The 20953-nt window shown below is 45.3% G+C and overlaps 1 protein-coding gene across 8 annotated transcripts in view; it reads right to left on the bottom strand.

Annotated features, from left to right (window-relative positions):
- Positions 1-20953, bottom strand: part of LRRC4C (leucine rich repeat containing 4C) — a 1155661-nt gene that overhangs the window by 156035 nt on the left and 978673 nt on the right. For 2 of the 8 annotated variants that reach the window (XM_038562995.1, XM_038562994.1), the window contains exon 1: positions 2526-3656. The exons of 5 other annotated variants lie outside the window; for them this stretch is intronic. The gene's annotated coding sequence lies outside the window, so the exon portion shown is untranslated. Of the gene's footprint in view, positions 1-2525; positions 3657-14952; positions 15140-20953 lie in introns of those variants that run through there. One more of the 8 variants, XR_005373312.1, reaches the window with a different exon arrangement.

Here is a 20953-nt window from a genome sequence, read left to right as displayed (position 1 = left end):
CTCTCCATCCCCCACGCCCACCAGCCCTTCCCTCCTTCCCTCTCCTTCCCGGAGACGTTTGCACGTGTCCCACTGGTGTTAGGGGGAGGCGGGGGGCTGAGGGGAGCTGACAACGTTTAGCAGAGGAACATACTGGGAGGTCTAACTGGAGTAGCGGTGAAGACATCTGAATTCAAAAAAGGAAGGAAGGGTGGCTGGAAGGAAGGCAAGAAGGAAGGAAGGAAAAGAAAGACAGACCTCCACTGATTGGCAGACGCCAGGCTGACTGCAAGACTGCGTGGGTTTCCCACGTGAAGTCCAGAGCTGAGCAGTAAAAAAAAAAAAAAAAACATCAGAGCACTGTTTTCTTTCTCCGTTTGTCAGCTGTGCTACGTTGCAACTTAACAGCAACTTGAGAGAACTTGAGTCAATCTGTGATCGCGAGCAGAGACCTCCCCGTGGCCACGTAAAAACCAGAACGAACCACAAAAAAAGCAAACAAACACACACAAACCTGCAAGGGATCCTAAGGTCGGCGATAGCCTGCAAGGAGCTCGGGGGAGCGGAAAAAAATAAAAATAATCCTGCGCGATTATGTTCATAGGTTGATAAATGTGTTGCCCCATCTGTGTCCCAACAGGAAACATGTGCCCAGAAAAATAAATTAAAGAAGTGCTCAGCTGTAGGCTGGTTAAGGAGTAATGAAAAGGATAAGAATAGATGATGTGAGTGTGAGGACAGACTCAGAGGCTTTTAGCAGGGTGTTTCTGGTTTCTATTATCACTTCTCTAATATAAATCTAACTCCGAGGTGCTTAATGGCTCTCCAGGGACCACCACTCACCAGATTAAATGTGCCCAACACCGTGGAGGGACCCAGGAGGTGTCTGCCTCTTATCTCCTTTGGGATATGCCCGAGTTGGGGCTTTTTTTTTTTTTTCTTTTTTTCTTTTTTTTTTTTTAGTGTTAAAACTAGGGTTATCTGAGCTCTGCTACTTAAAACATCTGAGCTCTGCTGCTTAAAACAAGTCAAAGCATACGGATATTGGAGATGGGCTGCTCTTGAGGTCCAGAGCGAGCGCTCAGAGTTTATTTCAAGCTCTCAGGACAGGCCCCTTCCTTGACCCTTCTGGATAAAAATGGCAGCGGTGGGGACAGAAGGAGCCAGGCTGTGTATGGTTGATTCTTGTCCAGCTTGGATCCCAGACTGACTTTCGTCTGCTGGTTAAGGATCCCGTGAGTTACCTGTCTCCCAAGGTTGGGCTGCAGGTCAGAATTATGGCATCTCTAGGCCTCAGTTTCCTGGTTTTATGGGTGTGAGGTCTCCAAGGAGTCCTCTGGCTCTAAAGTTATGTGAGTCCACGACTCTGACAGAAGGCCCCAGAGAGGAATAGAGAAGGATGAAGAGGAGGAGTTCTGTTAGGAAAAGGAAGCCAGCCAGCCAGCCAGCCAGCTCCCTGACCCTGGAAGCCATGGGGAAGGAAGAAGACGGAAAGAGGGGTGATGCTCCAGGCCCCTCCAGGCCCCTGGGCTCTCTAAGCCTTTTCAGCCTTCTCTTATTTTTCTTTATCGGCCTCTCTCTCTCTCTCTCTCTCTCTCTCTCTCTCTCTCCTCCAAGACAAAGCTGGCACATGAGAAGCACCGACATACGGACCTTTCCTTCAGCCGCTTGTCTAAGTTACCACAGGACACTACATGTCTGCCTTTCCTCCAGAGCCCTGTCTTGGGGATGTTGGGGAGGTTTCTGGCAAAACCCAAGCCAACTGCCCAAGCCACCTTCCATCTCTGTGCAGCCTTTCTGCTTCCAAAGAAGTGGTTGGTTTGAAGGGAGGTGGGGTTGAAAAGAAGTGGGTCCTCCCGCCCGTTCTTAGCACTGGTGGGAACCTAGGTCATCCGAAGACCACATTTGAGCATCTGTATGCACGAGAGAGACAGAGAGAGAAAGAGAGAGAGGGAGAGAGAGAGGGAGGGAGAGAGAGGAAAGTGCAGCCACCTCTCTCCACCATTTCCTCCCCCCTGCCCACTCTCCCTCCCTCCATCCACCCACCCGCCAGAAGCCAGCCTTCCCCAGCCTGGTTTATTATCATATTTTTGTGTTAATACATTCGGTTGATCTGCAATGTCAGGTTGGATAATGAAATTTAAATTGGGTCCCTTCGATTTCCAATGGCTAAACATTTGTGCCTCCAACTCCAGGGCTGCCATGCAACTTAAACGCATTCTAGAGTGTCAATCACTCAGCACAGGCACCCCACACTGCAGCGGCTTTCTTGGGGAGATTTTTTTTTTTCTGATGAACGATTGCAAAGGCGTTTGCCCAGGATGCAGACAACCTGCATCATTATAGCAAACCGGCTCACTGGTGAGCACAACCTGATGGAACAAACGCCTGGGCCACCCTCTCCCCTCCCATCCCCCCCACCCCAACCCCTTCAAGTCAGGTCTTTAAAAATCACACTAAAGGGGGTGAGGGGATAAAGGAACCGGGAACGCTAAACGAATGGGCATTTTCTTCATCAATAAAATAAGAAAATAAGGATCACTCACTGTATTTCAGACAGATCACAGCAACATCCAGATGGAAATCCAGGTGGTTAAGAACAAGCGAAAACGCATGATCTTGACACCAAAAAGAAAAAAAAAAAAAAAAAAAAAAGGTGGGGGGGAGGTTGATGAAGAAAAATCCAACTGCAATTATCCATCAATTTTAGTCAACACAGGCACAAATCCAACTGTGCTCTCTGCTGGGTTCTCTCCCCCCCACCCCCCCCAATCAATGCCTCATTCTGCCGCGGTCAACTTTTCTTCTCCGAGATTTCTTTGCAGATGTATTATTAATCCCCTCTCCTCTTGTGGGAAATTCAAAAAAGGAAAGAAAACACCGCCACCATAGCAGGTCTTCACTTTCCTAAAAAAAAAAAAAAAAAAAAAAAAAAAAAAAAGAAAAGAAAGAAAAAAGCCCCAAACTTTGAATTCCGAAAATAATCTCCTTGGCTTACTTTCTCCTTGATAGAGAACAGCGAACATACTTTTTCCTTTGTGGATCCTCCGTTCTCCATTTCCAATCATCCTTTTGGGGAAAAGGGGGAGGGTGGGGGAGGCACGGCTGTTTTATTATGATTTATGTATGTCAGAGCACACCAAGCCCCGTGGGTCTGACACTGGCTTATTGCATTCCCCGAGGCTCCCTGTGCGCGCACACACACGTTTGTGTTAGGATCCAGGTCTTGCAAGGAAAAGCTCCCTTCTTCCGCTTCTCTTGCACAATCAGTCCATCCACTGCGTTCGGGTCCAACAGAGAGCTGCGTCCCGCATCCTTCATGTTTGCAAGGCACCCAAGCGCCACCGCCACCAAAAGGGGGGTTAAAAAAATAATAATAATAATAAAAATTAAAAAAAAATAAATAAAAAATATATTTTTTTTAAAAAGTCTCCGGTTACATGGTGGATTGCTCTTCCCAGCTCCCCCTCCGAAGAACCTGGGGATCAGCTCCCCCCGGTCGCCAGCCTCCAGGCCGGGCCCCTCTCCAAAGATCTGATTAGGTTTCTCATCACAACCCAGTGCGCAATTGGGTTCTCGGTGCCAGCCCCCGGGCCAGCCAGCGTCCTTCCCTCTCCGCCGCCCGGGTCCCGGCTAGAGCCCGTCTCCTTCCCTCCGCCGCCTCTGCAATTTCATAATCTCACGTTAAACGGGGGGCGGGGGCGGGGGCGGGGGCCGAGGTGGCGGCGGAGCAGCTCCAGGCTCCGTCAGCTGTCAAGAAGCGAGCATCCCTCCCCTCCCCTCCCGCCCCGCGCCGCCCCCTCCCCTCCCTCCCCTCCCCTCCCGGCAGCTACTTTTTTCCCCCCTTCCTTTCTTCTTCTTGGGTTTCTCCAGGCCCGGGGCGCAGCGCTGCGCTCGGGCCGCGCCCCCCCGTGACCCCGGCGCGGGCGCGGGTCCTGCAGGTGGCAGGTGCACCTGCACACGTGGGCGGCCGGGCTCACGGGGGCGCGCGGTCGCGGGGGGCCCCCGCCTCCTCCTCCGCCGGCGGGCAGCGCATCCGGGGTGCGGGGGGCGGGGGGAGTTCCAAGGGGGCTTTGATTTCCCACGGGGAAGGCCGAGGGAGGGAGAGAGGGAGAGGGAGGGAGGGGAAGGGGGAGGAGGGAGGAGGAGGAAGGAGGAGGGAGGAGGGAGGCAAATTCACAAAATCATCATAATAAGGAAAGAGAGAGCGACAGGGTGCGCGGTGGGGGGGGGGGAGGAAGGAAAAAAAAAGGAGGGAATAGGGGAAAAAAGGAATGAAGGATATTAAAATAAAAAATGTGACATTAACATTAAAAATGTGGAATTAAAAATGCAAAAACAAATAGGGATGGTAAAAAAAAAAAAGGGGGGGAAAAAAGAAAGGAGGAATGAAAGAGAAGAGGGTCCCTAAGCGGTCGCTGGCTCGCGGCATCCCCGGCGGAGGCGCCCGCAGGTCCGCGCTCGCTCCCCGCTGCGCCGCGCGCCTCCCGGAGCCACAAGTTGGCGGGTGTCGGCGGGGCCCGGCGGGGACACGCGTGCCCGGGGCGCCCCCTCCGCGCCCCCTCCGCGCCCCCCGCGCCCCGAGGGCTCCGCGCCCCCCCTCCCCCGGCCCTGCGCCCCCCCCGGTCCCGCCTCGCCCCCGGCTCCCCGCCCCGGCTCCCGCCTCGGCCCTGTCCTCCCGGTCCCCGGCCCCGGCTGCCGCCCAGCGGGACACAGTCACCCCATTACCTCCCGTCATCCCGGCGCTGATTGGCCGCGCGCGGGAACCCCGAGGCCGCGGGCGCGCGGGGCCCGAGCGTGGGGCGGCGCTGCCACCTGCAGGGCGCAGCGGGAACGGCGGGGCGCGGAGCCGCGGGGGCGGGGGCGCGGGGCTCTCGTCTGTTCCAAAAACCGGGTCCCCGCGAGGATCTCAGGGTCGGCGCACTCCCAGGGCCCCTGCCTCGGGGGGGACGGGGCGGGGGCAGGAGACACCCCCAGGTGGGCTGCTCGCAGGTGAGGGCCCGTGCGCCTGCTGCCCAGGATGCGCTCATCCCGGGAACCAGGAGGGGACCAGGAGGGAACCAGGAGGGAACCAGGTCCCCACTAGGATCTCAGGTCAGCGCACACTCAGAGCCCCTGCCTCGGGGTGGGGGCAGGAGACACCCCCCAGGTGGGCTGCTAGCAGGTGAGGGCCCGCGGCACCTGCTGCCCAGGATGTGCTCATCCCAGGAACCAGGAGGGAACCAGGTCCCCGCTAGGATCTCAGGGTCGGCGCACACACAGGGCCCCTGCCCTCGGTGGTGGTGGGGGGGGTCAGGAGACACCCCACCAGGTGGGCTGCTCGCAGGTGAGGGCCCACCGCACCTGCTGCCCAGGACGCGCTCATCCCGGGAACCAGGAAGGGGACCCAGATGGACGGAGAAGGCGCAGAAACCAGGTCCCCACTAGGATCTCAGGGTCAGCACACACTCAAGGGTCCCTGCCTCGAGTGGGGGGCAGGAGACACACACCCCCACACACACCCCACTCCACCCCACCCCCCTCACCCCTGGCAGGCGGGCTGCTAGCAGGTGAGGGCCCACGGGCGTGCTGCCCAGGATGCACTCATCCCGGGAACCCAGGAGGGAACCAGGAAGGAACCAGGAGGGGACCAGGAGGGGCCGGGAAGGCGCCAGGAGGGGGCTCTGGGGCAGGAGGCCGTGTCAGCACAGGGGCCTTCCCTGGACAGCTCAATCCTGGCAGCCTTGCTCCCAGCTGTGGGCTTTTCCATCAGGTCCTGGGAAGGGGTCAGGTGGGGTGGGGGGGGCGAAGGGGCACACTTCCCCTTCACGGGGCCATCTCAGGAAGCCCGAGGGGCCCGCAGAACACCAGCCCTGTATTCCTGTTGCTTTCTTTCTCCGCCAGCTACTCGTTCTCCAGTAAAGAAGTGTACGGGGAGGACGAGATGGGCAAACATGCACCTGCTCCAGGCTCCCCCGCCCATCATCTTTGTGCTGGTTTTCTCCCTTTTTGAGAGATCAGAATATGTACTTGGCCGAAAGACACTTTTAAACCAAGTGAGTTAATCATAAGGAGAGATGCCATTAGGCCTTTTTTTTTTTTTTTTTTTTTTTTTGCTAAGGGAACATCAGAGGCATATCCAAGTTCACACCAAATGTTCTTTTTTCCCCCCGTTCCCTTTATAGTACATGGATATTTTCTCAACTAGCATTGGGACACTTAGAATAGAGCTACATCTATGCATTTATTTGGGTACTAAGCACATGCCCCAATATGTGTCTTAAATGTCAGCATGTGCAAGGGGAAAGGCCTTTCTTTACCCACGGATTGTGATTTATTATAACTTCCCCATCTTTTGGGAGAGCTTTGGTGGAGTTATAAATTCATCAACAGGTGAACTTGTTGAGGCGTGATGGCATTGCCTCTCTTTTTAAACGAATTGCTGTATTGATCGACTTAAGACATTAGTGAGCAGTTGGCTAGAACTTTGTCTTTTGAAGCTCTTGCCCTTATATGTCAATTACAGTTTATCAACTAATAAACCATTAAAAAGCACACTTACTAGTTGCTCTAGATGGCTTCAAAGGAGTCTACCCTCTGGTTCTGAAGGAAACCAGAAGCCATTTGAAATGCAAATTTTCTTTTTTAGAGACTTTGACAGCAAGGGAAAGGCCAATGATTTGTTGTTCAAAGCTGATTATTAGCTACCTACCAGACGTCTTTAAAGGCTTTCACAATGAATTAATCTATCAAACAAAGCAGCAGGGAAGGATCAGTGCTGTTTAGCCAAAAGGAGAAAGGAAAGCCTTCCCATTCCTATGTAGCTTCCCATTCGGCAGCTACAATTTCTTTTTCCATGTCACACCCTAGGAGCTTGCATCAGTCACGTGGTTTTCAATTTTTTGATCCAGGGATTACCCGGCATCCTCAGGGCATGGGCTTTTGCTGACGTCCCGCACACATCAGCTGATTGAAAACTCCAAACAACCCCTTGGGAGATTTGAAAGCTGGGGCAAGTGACGCTAAAGCCACACACTCCGTAAATGGCACAGGCAGGTCCTGAACCCAGATCTACTCGCTGCCAATTCTCCCGGCTTGGCTGCTGCTGCTGGACGGTATGGGGGATACGTGTAAGCAGCCACAGGCGTGCAGGCCCTGGTGTTCAGCTCGGAGCCCCACAGGTGAATGTGGAACCCTGTGGGGAAATGCAGTTGCCACATTTGTCACCCAGTGATCTTGCTCAAAGAGAATTGAAATAAGTAGCAAACAAGCTGCCACACATACACACGCAGACTAAACTGTTACTGGACGTGACATGAATGTAGAGACTTATTCAGTGGAAGTTACCAGGTGCTGTGGACGGTGATGGGGTATATGTGCAAGTGAAGTTCCCGATCAGAGCTCGTTCAGAGGCAGTGATCGCCCGATGGGCAATGGGGTCGGTAACGCGGTCACAGTTCCAGGGAGCACGTCGGGGTTACCAAACACTTGGACAGGACAAGTGCCATTAAAACGAGAGGACCCTGGAGAAGAGGAACGTGGCGCTGACAGGGCAGGTGTATCGAAGGATGTACAGAATTCTCTATTTGTTTTCCAGCCCTGATTTGTAGGCTGTATGGTCGGTGAAACAAAACCATCGTGTTATTTCACTGTGTGCTGGTGACTCTACCTGGTGTAATCTTCAGCAGACAGCAGAGGACAGCATCTTGTAACCAGAAATACAAAATAGCAAATAGAAGGAATTCAGTCACTCTGCTTCAACATTGAGAAAATACAGATGTTGCCTGCGGTGTTTATTAACTTGATTTAACAGGCTTCAAGCTGCTCTATTCAAGCACGATACATACTTATGATTTGGGTCTTTACGTTATAAATTCTGGGAACACGTCGTCCCTTTTCACCTCCGAGTCGATGGGAAAGGCCCAGACCGTCCTGTGATAATCACACCAAACTTGCCTCGATAGTCACACGTGATGACATGTGAATTAACCTCTTTGGACCAGCTTCTTTTGAGAACTACTTCCATGATAAAATGTGGTATTTAGTGGGAACTTCTTGCATGTGTCATACTGGCCAAAATGTTATGCTAGACAAGAATGTTGTATTTCAGAGCTACAAGACATCCTAGTAGTCATCCATTCTTTGCTCCTTGAAATACAGATACTCAAGTCCAAGCACATTTGTAGGTTTCTGTTTCTACAGTGGCTCCAGCTCCACCCAGCTCCCACCCCATGGAGTCTTACTTTTCAGTGCTTTCTTTCTTTTCTTTTCTTTTCTTTTCTTTCTTTTTTTTTTTAAGATTTTATTTATTTATTCCTGAGAGACACAGAGAGAGGCAGACATATAGGGGGAAGGAGAAACAGGCTCCATGCAGGGAGCCTGATGTGGGACTCGGTACCAGGACCCCGGGGTCACGCCCTGAGCCGAAGGCAGACGCTCAACCACTGAGCCACTCAGGCATCCCTTTTTAGTGCTTTCATACTTTTTTTTTTTTTTTTTTTTAGCAATAACTGGCATTTAATGATAGTTTATGAGTGCCAAGTTCAAAGTATGTTCTAAGTATGTTACAGATATCAACTCATGCAATCCTCTCAACAACTTTGTGAAGTAGGTATAATTCTTTCCCCCATCCCATCTTACAGATAATGAAAGTAGAGTTGAGGTTAAATAGGAGCAACCAGGTGGTGATGGAGGCGGTATTTTTAACTCAGGTTATTTCACCTCAGAGATCATGGTTATAACAGATACTTCCTATTATTACCTATAGCACCGGGTGGAAATGATTTGCTCATGTCTGTATTCTCCCCCTAAAGCATGATTGATTTAACGAGAGGGTTTGTTGTTGTTGTTGTTGTTATCTCTAATATTGTGTGCAGAGTTGAATGAATAAATATCTAAGACTGTGACATTAGGCAATGGAAGCATGCATGTCTTTTGGCTCTTGCCGGATGTTCTTTTCACTACGGCACACAAAACGTTAGAAAGACGAGGTGCTTACTGCAATTACTAACCGAAAACTAATACAATAATTTAATCAGAGAATTCTAACTTCTGTATCGGCTAGCTGTTGCTGCATAATTAGCCATCCCCAAACCTGGTAGCTGAAATCAGCAATCATTTATTATTTCTCATGAGTCTTTCTAGGTCAGTCAGAGATTGGTTGAGCGGCTCTCCTGATCTTGGCTGGGTTCACTGTTAGCTGATCTAAAATGGGCTCGGCTGGGGTCGCTGGGGCAACTCAGCTCCACGCCCGATGTCTCTCTCCCTTCATCGGCTTGGCCTAAGCGAATTTCTTGGCAACAGAAGTCCAAGAGAGGAAGCAGAAAGGCACGGGTACGTTTTCATCCTTCTGTATGAATCAAATTTGCTGACTTTCTGTTGGCTACAGCAAATCACTTAGTTGAGCCCATTGTCAAGGAATGGGACAGGTCATCCTCCCCTAATGGGGGGCCACGGTAAGGTTACATGACAAAAGAGAGCGAAGAATCAGGGTGGTCACTGCAATGAACCCCAATTTCTATCCCTTACAAATAACAAATTTCCTGAACAATGACTGGGATTTATAGGACAGAAAATTCTCTGCATAAGGGATCCTTCAATTAGTCAGTTATTTAACAGATGGGCATTAACATGTGTCATACATTATGAAAGTCGCCACTAACTGCCCCCACTGCCCTGATCACGTCTGTTGGTGCTAATCAAAAATGGCTCAACGTCTGCCCGATTCTCTTTTTTTACTATATTACGTTAGGAGACCTCTCTCAGGTTCCTCTGCGGACCCTTTGCCACTGCCCTTTCTTCTTACCTGGGCCACCCTATCTCTAGTGCCAGGAAGCTTCTGAAAAAGAAACAATAAGGTGGAAAATATGTTCCGCATGGACAACAGAAAACCACAGTGGGGAAACTCTCCACAATGCATAGGAGAAAGGATTCCTATTTTAAATATGTAACTATTTCTTAGAAATAACTATTAGAAATAAATAAGGAAAACAAAAATAACTGTACAGGTGAGTGGGGAAAAATACAGTATCAGTCAATTTGTAGAACTGGTTATTTTAACACTTAATGGTATCCATGTTACTTAGCAAAGTGCCTTGCCCTTTAGCCTCTTACAACATTTTGACTGATGGATGAGTGAGTGAGCTGTCTACTTGGGTGAGGAAAGTGGGTAAATAGTAGGCATGCCAATTATGAGCAACGATGACATAATATGGACAGAATTTTACCAGCACTAAGTGTAAAGAGCTGGGGGGAGCAGAGGATGCAATTCGTGAGGACTGTTGGCAATCCCAGAGGACTTTACAAATAGGAAATCTAAGTGGGTGAAGAGCTTCATGAATGTTAGCACACAGTTGATGGATGTGGGTTTGCCATTTTGCAGCTAGAGAACAAGGGATAGGGTGCATTCTACCAAAAAAAAAAAAAATTGTGGTTCAATGATTAGCAGGATTAAAGATGAGCTAAATTAAGTACTCAGCCATGGAAGAGATGATCAGAATATTAGATGCCATATAGAGATCAAGAGAGTTCAGATTTTGGAAGAAATCTTAAAAGGTTCCTTCTTCGAGAATATCAGGAGCAAATGATATCTGGGAAGGAAGAGCACTAGTGAAAGGGAGCATCTTAGGGAGGACCCTTCCTTTCTCAGACTGTCTAGGCAACATGACAAGTTGTAGGCGTGACTTAAGGTAATAAGAAAACCGACAGAGACAATTGTATGACAATTTGGCAACCAATTCTAAATCAATTTAGACCCAATTACATTTCAGAAATCCTTTTTTAAATGGTGACCCAAGCACTTGTAAAACACAGTCTCCTTTATCAAATGTTTCTAAGGGAGATGGGATTTGTGCATAGAAACTACATGGTGGTATTTTTGTACTGTCTAAATTAGGATTCCTAGCACCGAGAAGAAAATTGGCCATAAAGGTATCTTTAAAACTCCACCAGGAATTAGTAGATGGTGTGAATCCAGTTGTGTAATTTGAGAAGACAGCTGCATTTTATCTAGCTAAATCAGCACTCGAGACTAAACAACTCCTAAAGAATGTCACTTTATTTCAGCATTAGCCATGCAGTGCAGATTCGAGAAATGATAGCCTTGTTTCCCCCACCATATTACTATTGTGTTTTCAGGAAATGAAGTGCATAGATTTCAAAAGTCAGTTCTCTTCACATTGAAGATGCATTAGCACATCTGTGATTCTAGGCCTCCAGCTGATTTAGCGGCACGTGATTCAAATAATGTGAAACAATCTGCATTTTTAAATGTCCAGGTTTCTAACATACACAGCATTTTTGAGGAAAGTGAATGACTGGGAGAAGCTGCAGATTTGAAAAAAAATAATAATCTGTTGAATTTACAAGGAAAATTCAAACACCTTTATCATTTGAACGAAAGAATTCCCTAACCACCAAAAATAAGCATATATATAGAAATGGTACTCAGACTCAACTTTCAAAATGGGAGGGAGTTGAGAATCCTTTGATTCACTACACAGATTTTTTTTTAAGCCATCCACAACTGTATGAGTTTTATAGGGGAAATGGGATGTAAAATAAGTACCCCTGTGGCAGATGATGATTGTAAGACACGTCATGGAACTGTGGTCTTATTGAATGGATTGAACACTGGGTAACTGGTAAAGTGATTGAGGCTTTGACATTTTACTACAACTTTCAGCTGACAATCTTCCTGAAAAGGATTTTTAGTAAAAGTTTAAAAAAGTCTTGTGGTAATTCATATTTCCCCTAAAATAACAACTATGCCACATTGCAGAGGACCTAAATAGATGTTTTCCAAAGAAGACAGCAGATCGCCAACAGGTGCATGCAAAGATGCTTAAATCACTAATCAATAGGGAAATGTGAATGAAAACCAAGGTGAGATACTGTCTCACACCTGTTAGAGTGGCTATTCTCAAAAAGACAGGAGATAAGGGTGTCTGGGTGGTTTAGTTGGTTAAGCGGCCAACTCTTGATTTTGGCTCAGGTCATGATCTCAGGGTCGTGAGATTGAGCTCCATAACTGGCTGTGTGCGGTGGGCATGGAGCCTGTTTGCGATTCTCTCTCTGCCTCTCCCTTTGCCCCTCTCCCCATCCGTCTTTCCAAAAAAAACCAAACCAAACCAAACCAAACCAAACCAAAACAAACAAACAAAAAAAAAACCAACCAACCAAACCAAACAAAACAACAACAAAAAAACAAACCAAAAAGCAATTTAAACTCAATTAGATTCAATCCCTTAAAAAAAAAAAAAAAGGCAAGTGGTAACAAGTGTTGTCCAGAGTTTGGAGAAAAGGGAACTCTTGTACACTGTTGGTGAGACTATCAATCAGTGCAGCCACTACAGAAGATAGAGATGAATATTATTCAGCCATGAAAAGGAAGGACATTGGGCAGCCCCAGTGGCGCAGCGGTTTAGCGCCGCCTGAATCCCGGGGTGTGATCCTGGAGTCCCGGGATCGAGTCCCACGTCAGGCTTCCTGCATGGAGCCTGCTTCTCCCTCTGCCTGTGTATCTGCCTCTCTCTCGCTCTCTCCGAATAAATAAATAAATCTTAAAAAAAAAAAAAGAAAAGGAAGGAGATTTTTGACAACACAGTTGGATCTTGAAGTCCATCTGATTATGCTAATTATTTTACCTTATGCTAAGTGAAGTAAGTTAGAGAAAGAGATCCTGTAAAAGCTGAACTCCTAGAAAAGGAGAATAATGTGGTGGTTGCCAGGGGCTCGGGGCTGGGGGAATTAGGGTACAAACTTCCTCAAAGGGCACAAACATCTGGTTATAAGATGAAGAAGTTTCAGGGATCAATCAAATGGTGACTGTGGTTAACGACCTGGAAGCTGCTGAAAAAGTAGGTCTTAAAGTCCTCACCCTCCTCCTCAACAAAGGTAATTCTGAGGCGAGTGATGGAGGTATTACCTTACCGTGATAGTCCTTTCACAATGTGTCAAATCATAACACTGTCCATCCTAAAGTCACACAATGTTATCGGTCAATTATATCCCAAAAAGGTGGGGAGAACATCAAAGATACAGAAAACAAATGATGCTGCATGGAAATGTGTTTTCCTATTTTACCTTTTAATAACAATTACTCAAAACCAAATATTTTGTTGTTATTCTTATTTTAGTGGCTGCATTAAAAAGTCCACTGAATTTTCCCACCTTTTCTATTCTCAATTCTTTTTTTTTTTGTTTGTTTGTTTGTTTTTTAATCTCAAGAGTTAGAAGGTGGCCAAATTATGATGTTGGAACAAAGCTTTTATCTTTGAAGAGAACTACCCCCCTCCCCCTTTGGGTGTCTTTTCCTTTTTTATTCATCCTTATATAAGCCTAAGGCCTCAATCATAGGTATTTCCCTTCTCCAGGAAAACACACACACACACACACACACACACACACACACACACAAAATAAACACATTTGCAAATAGGTGCTAATTAACAATTTAATTCAATCTAAACCAATTCATTCACTTATTTAACAAAATTTTCACCGAGTACCGATTTCAGTGGGTTCTGTAGGCTACCACTGGGCAAAGTATTAACAACTTTTCATTATTCCTCAGAGGTGCTTACATTTTTAGAAAGGGTAAGCGTATACTCTGAAAGAGGATATGCTTGATCCCAGACCATGCAGTAGGGCCAAGAGCAGCAAGGTTGGAATCGTGAAGACCTCAGTTAGAACGTGACAAACATTCATTGTCTGTATGTTAGGTGAACCGAAAATATGTTAGGGCCGAAGCTTAAGGAGAATGTATGGCAGGGAAAGAGCTGAAATGCCACGAAATGTCAAGATCCTACAGCGGCCAGATCAAGGATTGTGTGTGTGTGTGTGTGTGTGTGTGTGTTGGAAGGAGTTCATCCAAAAAACAAAGGGGTATCATCGAAAGACATTAAGTTAAGGAGTAACGTGGTAAGTTTGGGATTTTCAAAAGACATTTCAAGGGGCATTACGCAGATGAATTGGAGAACAAGCAGACCTAGGAGAGCAATTTGGAAACTATGGGAGCTTGTGAGGATGCAAACAAAGGCAACAGCTTTGGAATTAGAGAGGAGGAGATCGGTATAAAACATGCCAAGTGTTAGAATCTACAAAATTTCATTAATGGGCATGCTTGTTGTTTGCTCATTTGTGTATGTGTATGGAAATGTGTGATGTTCTAGATGGAGACTATACATAACTTCCTGCAGTATAATGAAGCACTTCCTAAAAATAAAGCTCTCTGAACAGGGAACGGGCTGCCAGGTAAAACTGTCACTGGAGCTGCTCAAGCACAGCCTGTGGTTGTGGGTGGGTCTCTAAGGCAGGCTTAGTTTGGACAAGGCAATTGCAAACATTGCCCTTGATTAAGGGTCCACCGGCCCACTATGGCAAAATGAGGCAAGTGAGGGCAATGTAGTAGGTTTGTCCTATTAATTAGTTGAATTGAAAGCAAATATCTTCAAGTTGTGATTCTTTCCTATATTTTTACAACTATAATTTCCTTTTTCCTAATTTTTATTTGGTGATGTTTGAACGGTAAATATCTGGTAAAATAAATACTCGGGAACACTGTGTCAGGCCACCGTATATTTATTCATGTTAATGAGATGAAAGGTGTTGAAGTCTGTGGCCTCCACTGATGGCCTTTCAGGTGCCCTCAGGACTCTTAAATTTTATGCTTTTATCGGAATATGTCTGCCTTGAGAAGTGTTTCCGCGCAGATCAACAGAACAGTGTGATTGACATTATTCAACCTTTCCTAAAACAAATCAGCGTGTCAGACTATTAAACTGCAGAGAATGCTCCCAAAGTTTCCAAGTAGAGCCTTTTTAGAAAGCAAAATTTCTAAAGTGAAATCGATGACATCTTATAAACACTTGTTCAAATGTTCCATTCACAGCAAAACCCAACACTGGGAAAATGTTAAGAACCAAATTGCCAGCCATCAGTCACCAAAGACAACTCTTTTGAAGCCCCCCCCCCGCCCCCCTCCCCCCACACCTACAGTCATGTATCAAGCCATTTTCTATATGTATCTTTAGGGGCCAGACTCTTTTTCCTTAAGATGGAAAGCAGCGCTGCTGACAAGCGATGCCATTACACTGCGCTTCAAGTCATAGAAGGGTGCCTCTAAGTGCCTGTGCAGTCAAATGCCACGGGATTTCAAATGGAAATGACATGAATTAATTTCCTGAGAAGAACAAAAAGAAAAGGAAAATTGAGAAGAAAGGCAGCTTCTTGTAACACAATATGCAGATTAATGGTGCCCACTGATTGATTGAAGTGTCAAAAATGGGCCTTTCAGATATAAATGAAGCTACTGAAAGGGTTTGGGGGTTCTCTCACTTTCTCTCTTACTCGTATGAAATATTAACAGATAAACTCAAAGTAGAATCCGTTTTTCTTGGTATCTTTACAATCCTCCCTATCCCATAACCTTTCCAACATTAGTCCCCCGAGTGGAAGAGCACAAGATCCTCTTGAGGGTATCTCCTTGTACTGGGGAGAAAACTCAGATTCCTTCTACTGATTGGTGAGATCCACGTCATTCCTGGCATCCACATCCTTTTATAGCCTTTCTTCAACTCTATCTTACATCATCAGCTCCCCCTCTTAGCTTCTCTGCTTCTCCAGCTTCACGGGGCCTCCTTTCTGTGCTAACAGTAGCATCTTGGTCCTGGCTGTTCCCTGGGCCTAGAACGCTTCCTTTCCATTCTTTGCTGGCGCTGACCTTGATCTGGACTCAAGACGGGCCATGTCTCCCAAGCCGGTGAAGTATCCACCCAATGTCTACCTATCACATTGCCATATTTTAATTCTGAGTAGAATGCTTATCTGATCGTCTTTTTTTTTTTTTTTTTTCAACAACAACAACAACAACAACAAACCTGTGGAGTCGTTTACCTAAGCTGGAATGTGTTGTTCCTGGGACACCTCTCTTGTCCACTGTTATCTTAACTACTCAGAATGCACAGTGAAGATGCTGAATTCAAATTTTTGACAGAAGTGCTAATGCGGTAAGAGTGAGACCTGGAAGCCACTGTACAGCATTGATAAGGCGTAAAGGTGGGGATTTGAGAAGGACGCAGGCTGTTCCTTTAGCAGCCATTCTGTCCTCACCCTTAGGTGGGGCTTAACTGAATGACCACACATGTGCAGTCTTCTTTAAATTTGTCAAAGCCAACCAACCAACCAAACAAACAAACAAAAAAAACAAAAAAAAAAAAAAAAAAAAAGAGGAAGAATTTCTGTTTCTAATTTCTAGCCATACATCTATAATATGGGTAAAAGCTTGGGCACTTGAGTTCAACGCTTGGGGTTTGAGTATTGGGTCGGCTACTTCCTCGGGGTATGACCTTGGGTAAATCATTAGGCCTCCCCAAGCCTCAAAGACCTCATCTACCAGTGGTCATATGTACTCTACACAGTTAGGAAGATTAAATCAAAATAATGTACGTGAGTCGTTAGCCCAGTTGCTGGCATCTATCGGGTACTCATTCCAAACTGGGGGCGCATCCCACCATTTGTAAATACCCCAAGCCTTCAGGGACCACTGGTTCTCTTCTCTTCCATGCGCTGTTACCTGGCTATCTCTTAATAAAGCAGCCAGTGTCACAAAGAGACTAGAATCTCACTCCATGCTGTTGGGCAAACTCTTCCGTGATACCTCCACATACCTCCTTCAGCCAGGATGCCTGGGGAGAGGTTAAAGTAACTTTCACCTACACAGATACATAGCAAAATAACTGTTAAAGCTGATTTTGGAAGCATCATTAAAGAAAAATGTCGTTTTGTCCTTATCTTCCCTATAAAGATTTAGTCATTGTATCCTCCAAAAGGTCACATTTTCCTTCTCTGTAAGTTTAAAGAAATCGTAAAATGTGGTGTGACCTTGCACTAATTGCTTTACCTTTCCGCATCTCAGTTTGTCTGTTTCAAGAGAGAAGAGTAACTCCTAACGTGGCAGCTGCCCACTTCATGGTAGTGAGGTGAAAATTAGTTCATTATGCTCAAAACCGGAGTCACCTTTACAACCCCCCCGCCCCCAGCACGTACCAACACGTTCATTGGCTCATCAGGCTCTCTGGTTCTCTGTGGGGAACATTTATTTCTGCATGCATTCCTTCCTCTACAGCCACATGCTTTCTCTCCAATTCAGACTCTGAACACCTGCCCTAGTCCCAGGCCAACCTAGAGCCCTGGGCCCCTCCTACCCCGCTCACGGGGCGCTCACACTTGTCGCTGAAAGCACAAGCTGTCATTCAAAGCAGCAAGGAACATTTATTGAGCACTTACTATGTGCCAGGCGCTGTGCTTTAGTACATCACCTGCATTGTCATTTAACTGTCGTGCCCATGATTGTCCTGCCCATATTCTAGAGCATCTCATGAGTTACTTAAATATATTCACATTCCTCATGCCCTATAATGTGGCCCTATTCTTGTTAGGCCATTTACCATTTAATGATCTCAGACAAGATTTGTGTTCTAAAACAAAACAAAACAAAACAAAACAAACAAAAAAACCCATTCAATTTCCTCATCTGGTAACATGAGAAAAATAATACTACAACTTCGTGAGGTTATCGCAGAGTTTCTTATCGGTGGCCCAGTTGGCATTTTGGGTCATATAAGTCTTTTGTTTTGGGGCATGGTCTGTGCATTGTAGGATATTTAGCAGCATCCCTGGCCTCTACCCACTAGATGGCAGTATCACCTTCCCCTCTCCCTCCCCCATTTGCCTCCCACCCCCATTTAGATGAAAATATCTGCAGACATTGTCTAATCATCATCCCCTCACAACAAACATGTTGAAAACTACTAGGATAGTTGGGATGAATAAACTAGACACCTTTAGATGCTGGACATAAACTGTTCCTTTCAGTCTCTTAGTTTTGGGGACCTTCTTATACCTTCTCATTCCCCGGTATCATCAGAGAATTTATGGCTCTGGAGATTAGTCCTAGGTTTCCTTGCTTTGCATGTCTCTCTACAGCAACATTCTCCTACCCTACCACTGCCTTGCAAATTCTTCCCTACTCTCCAGGATGCTTCTGTTATCAGAGTTTCCCCTGATTCTTCTCAACCGAATGATCTCTCTCCCTCTAGATACTTTTATCATCATTTTGGCATCCCAATCATGACCTTTACCTGCTGCCAGACTGTATAGTTATTGGTGTAATCGTATCACCCCTCCTGTGGGGGCCGAAAACTCCCAGAGAATGAGATTCTTTGTTTTCTGTCTTTTTGAGCCACCGTAGATGTGAGCACAGTTTTGGGCATATAGTGGTCACTCGTTAAGTGATGTTTATTAAGTTGAATTTAAGACATAGAAGAAATAAGTGACTTATATAAAGGCAATGAAAGTAGACTAGAACAGTTTCGAGAATAAAAAATTAACAACGAATCCAGATCCTTGTTGAAATAATCAGGTAATTGAGCCAATGGAGGTTTACTGTTTAAATAATTCATACAACTGCCTTAGTTCTCTGCTTCTCTTTGCACATGTAGGAACAGCTGAGAAAGAATTATAGTTGTCATTTGAAAACTATTAAGTGATTTGCCTACTGATGGAATTCTATTCTTCTGCTAGAAACAGAATTTATCAAATAAAGGAGGTGCAAACAAATCTACGCTATTGCTTTATTAATCAGGAGGGAGGGGCAAGGAGGCAACTGCCAGTGTGGAATGATGTAAGTTACAAGTAAAATTCGACTTTTCCCCACCTTGTGTCTTAATAAAAAAAGCAACCCCTCGCTCCCACACATATTTGTTTGCTATGGGAGATGAAATTCCCTGATCTCCCAGAATGTGAAATCTAGATAAGCTGATACACAACCACTGTTCCATGATGCAGTTGTGACACAGGAGAAAAGACACTGATCTTCAAGTTGGGAAACAAGGTTTAAAGACTCAACTTTAAAAAATAAATAAAATAAATAAAAAATATAAAAATATAAAAAAACATTACCACCTAATCCCATTGTGACTGTGTTGAACGCAATTGGCCCTCCGAAGATGTCCACATCCTAATCCCCAGAACCTGTGGAATTGTTACTATATGTGGCATATGGGACCTTGCGGGTGTGAATGAGTCCGGATTTGGAGATGAGGAAAATATCCTGGATTACCTAGGTGGGTTCAATATAATCGCAAGGATCCTTGGAAGAGGGAGGCAGGAGGGTCCGAGTTACAGAGAGAGCAGTTTGAAGATCCCACACCACTGGCTCTGAAGATGTGTGAAGACGGAGGAAAGGATCATAAGCCAAGGTTTCTGGAACTGGGAGAAGCCAAGGAAACAGACTCTCCCCCACAGCCTCCAAAAGAAAGGCAACTCTGCCAACACCTTGATTTGTATCCCCTCCAGAACCATTAGATTATATATTTGTGTTGTTTTGAGCCACTGAGCTTGTGGTAATTTGTTACAGCAGCTATAGAAAACTATGACAGTGAAGTTGAATAATCTCCATTCCAAATTCCTGAGATTTAGGTGATATCTATGTAACCAGATTGTTTGGATGATATAAAAATGGGAAAGTAGTAGACATCGGTTACTTTAGACTTTTTGCTATGTTTTAGCTATTCCTTCCATATAGTGCCTCAATTTATCTTCTCCAGACATAACCCTCAGACACTCAGGACTGACCATCTAATATGGTTATTCATTGAGGAATGGCTTGAGCAATCAGTCAGCACAATTGGTTGTGAGACAGCACGTAACAAGGCAGGCCAGCCACAAACCTTTTTACAAGGACAGTAGGGAAGGAGCCACCCATCATCCCCCAAGATTGCCAAAGTAATGTAAGCCTGCAGTGGTTTGGAGATTTCTGCATAGGAGAGACTGCCTGAGGAAAAAGTGAGCAGTGAGAAGAGTAGGACTAGGACATTAGTGGTGATAGATTCCACATACTAGCTATTAAGCATCTAGATTTTTCCATGCCTGAGGCTACTCTCTTCTGAGATTTTTTTTTTGTGTGTGTGTGTGGTTATATGAGACAATAAAGTGTGTGTGTGTTCCTGTGTGTGTATCTATATGTCTAATAGTTAAGCTCAATTTTATTTACTCAAAACAGAAAAAAAAAATCTATGTGAAACTGTGTGGCAAAGTATATGCTATAAATACATAAAATCAAATTATTTTTTTCTCTATGAAGTATAAATGCTGATGGTAGACAATTCAGATAATACTGACAAAGTATATTAGCCAAAATATAAATCATCTCAAATTCCACAGCTGGAGATAATCATTGTTAAAATAGAAGTGTTTTTTTTTTTTTTTCCTGTTACTTGACCATGAATACAAAGTATCATAAGTAAGAGAATTTGGGGTGATTTTCTAGAGTGTGAGGCATCTAAACTTGACTTTGAAGGAAAATTGGGATTTTGATAGGCAAAGATTATGAGAAAGTAATAAATATTCTTACATGCACACATATATATGTATGTATATATATATATGAATTTTGACAAAGATAATTCAGTAAAGGAAGGATAGTCTTTTCAGCAAGAAGTGCTGGGACAATTAGATGTCCATATGCAAAGCTGTGAACTTTGGTCCATACCACATGTCAAATATAAACGTTAACTCAAATGGATCATAGACCTAACTGTAAAATGTGAAATTATAAAACTTATAGAAGAAAACATAGGAGAGAAAGCTCTATGATCTTGGGTTTGGGGAAGGTCTTTCTGGTATGATACCAAACACATAATTCATAAAAGAAAAGAAATAATAAATTAGACTTCATCAAAATTAAAAGCTTCAACTCTGGGACAGACATTGTTAAGATGAAGAAGAGACACGCTCCCGACTGGAAGAAAATATTTGCAAACCCCGTATCTCATAAAAGACTTATAAGCAGCATATACAAAGGGCTCATAATACCTAATAGTAAGAATGCAGACAACCCATACTAGAAAGATGGTAAATAAATTATAAGCCATATAGATGGCAAATAAGCACATTGAAAGATGTTCAACACCATTAGTGATTAGCAGAAGGCACG

Source organism: Canis lupus, chromosome 18 (assembly GCF_011100685.1).
Source record: "Canis lupus familiaris isolate Mischka breed German Shepherd chromosome 18, alternate assembly UU_Cfam_GSD_1.0, whole genome shotgun sequence".
Taxonomy (NCBI): Eukaryota; Metazoa; Chordata; class Mammalia; order Carnivora; family Canidae; genus Canis; species Canis lupus.
Note: the sequence above shows the minus strand (reverse complement) of the source record. Positions and strands in the feature narration are given on the sequence as shown.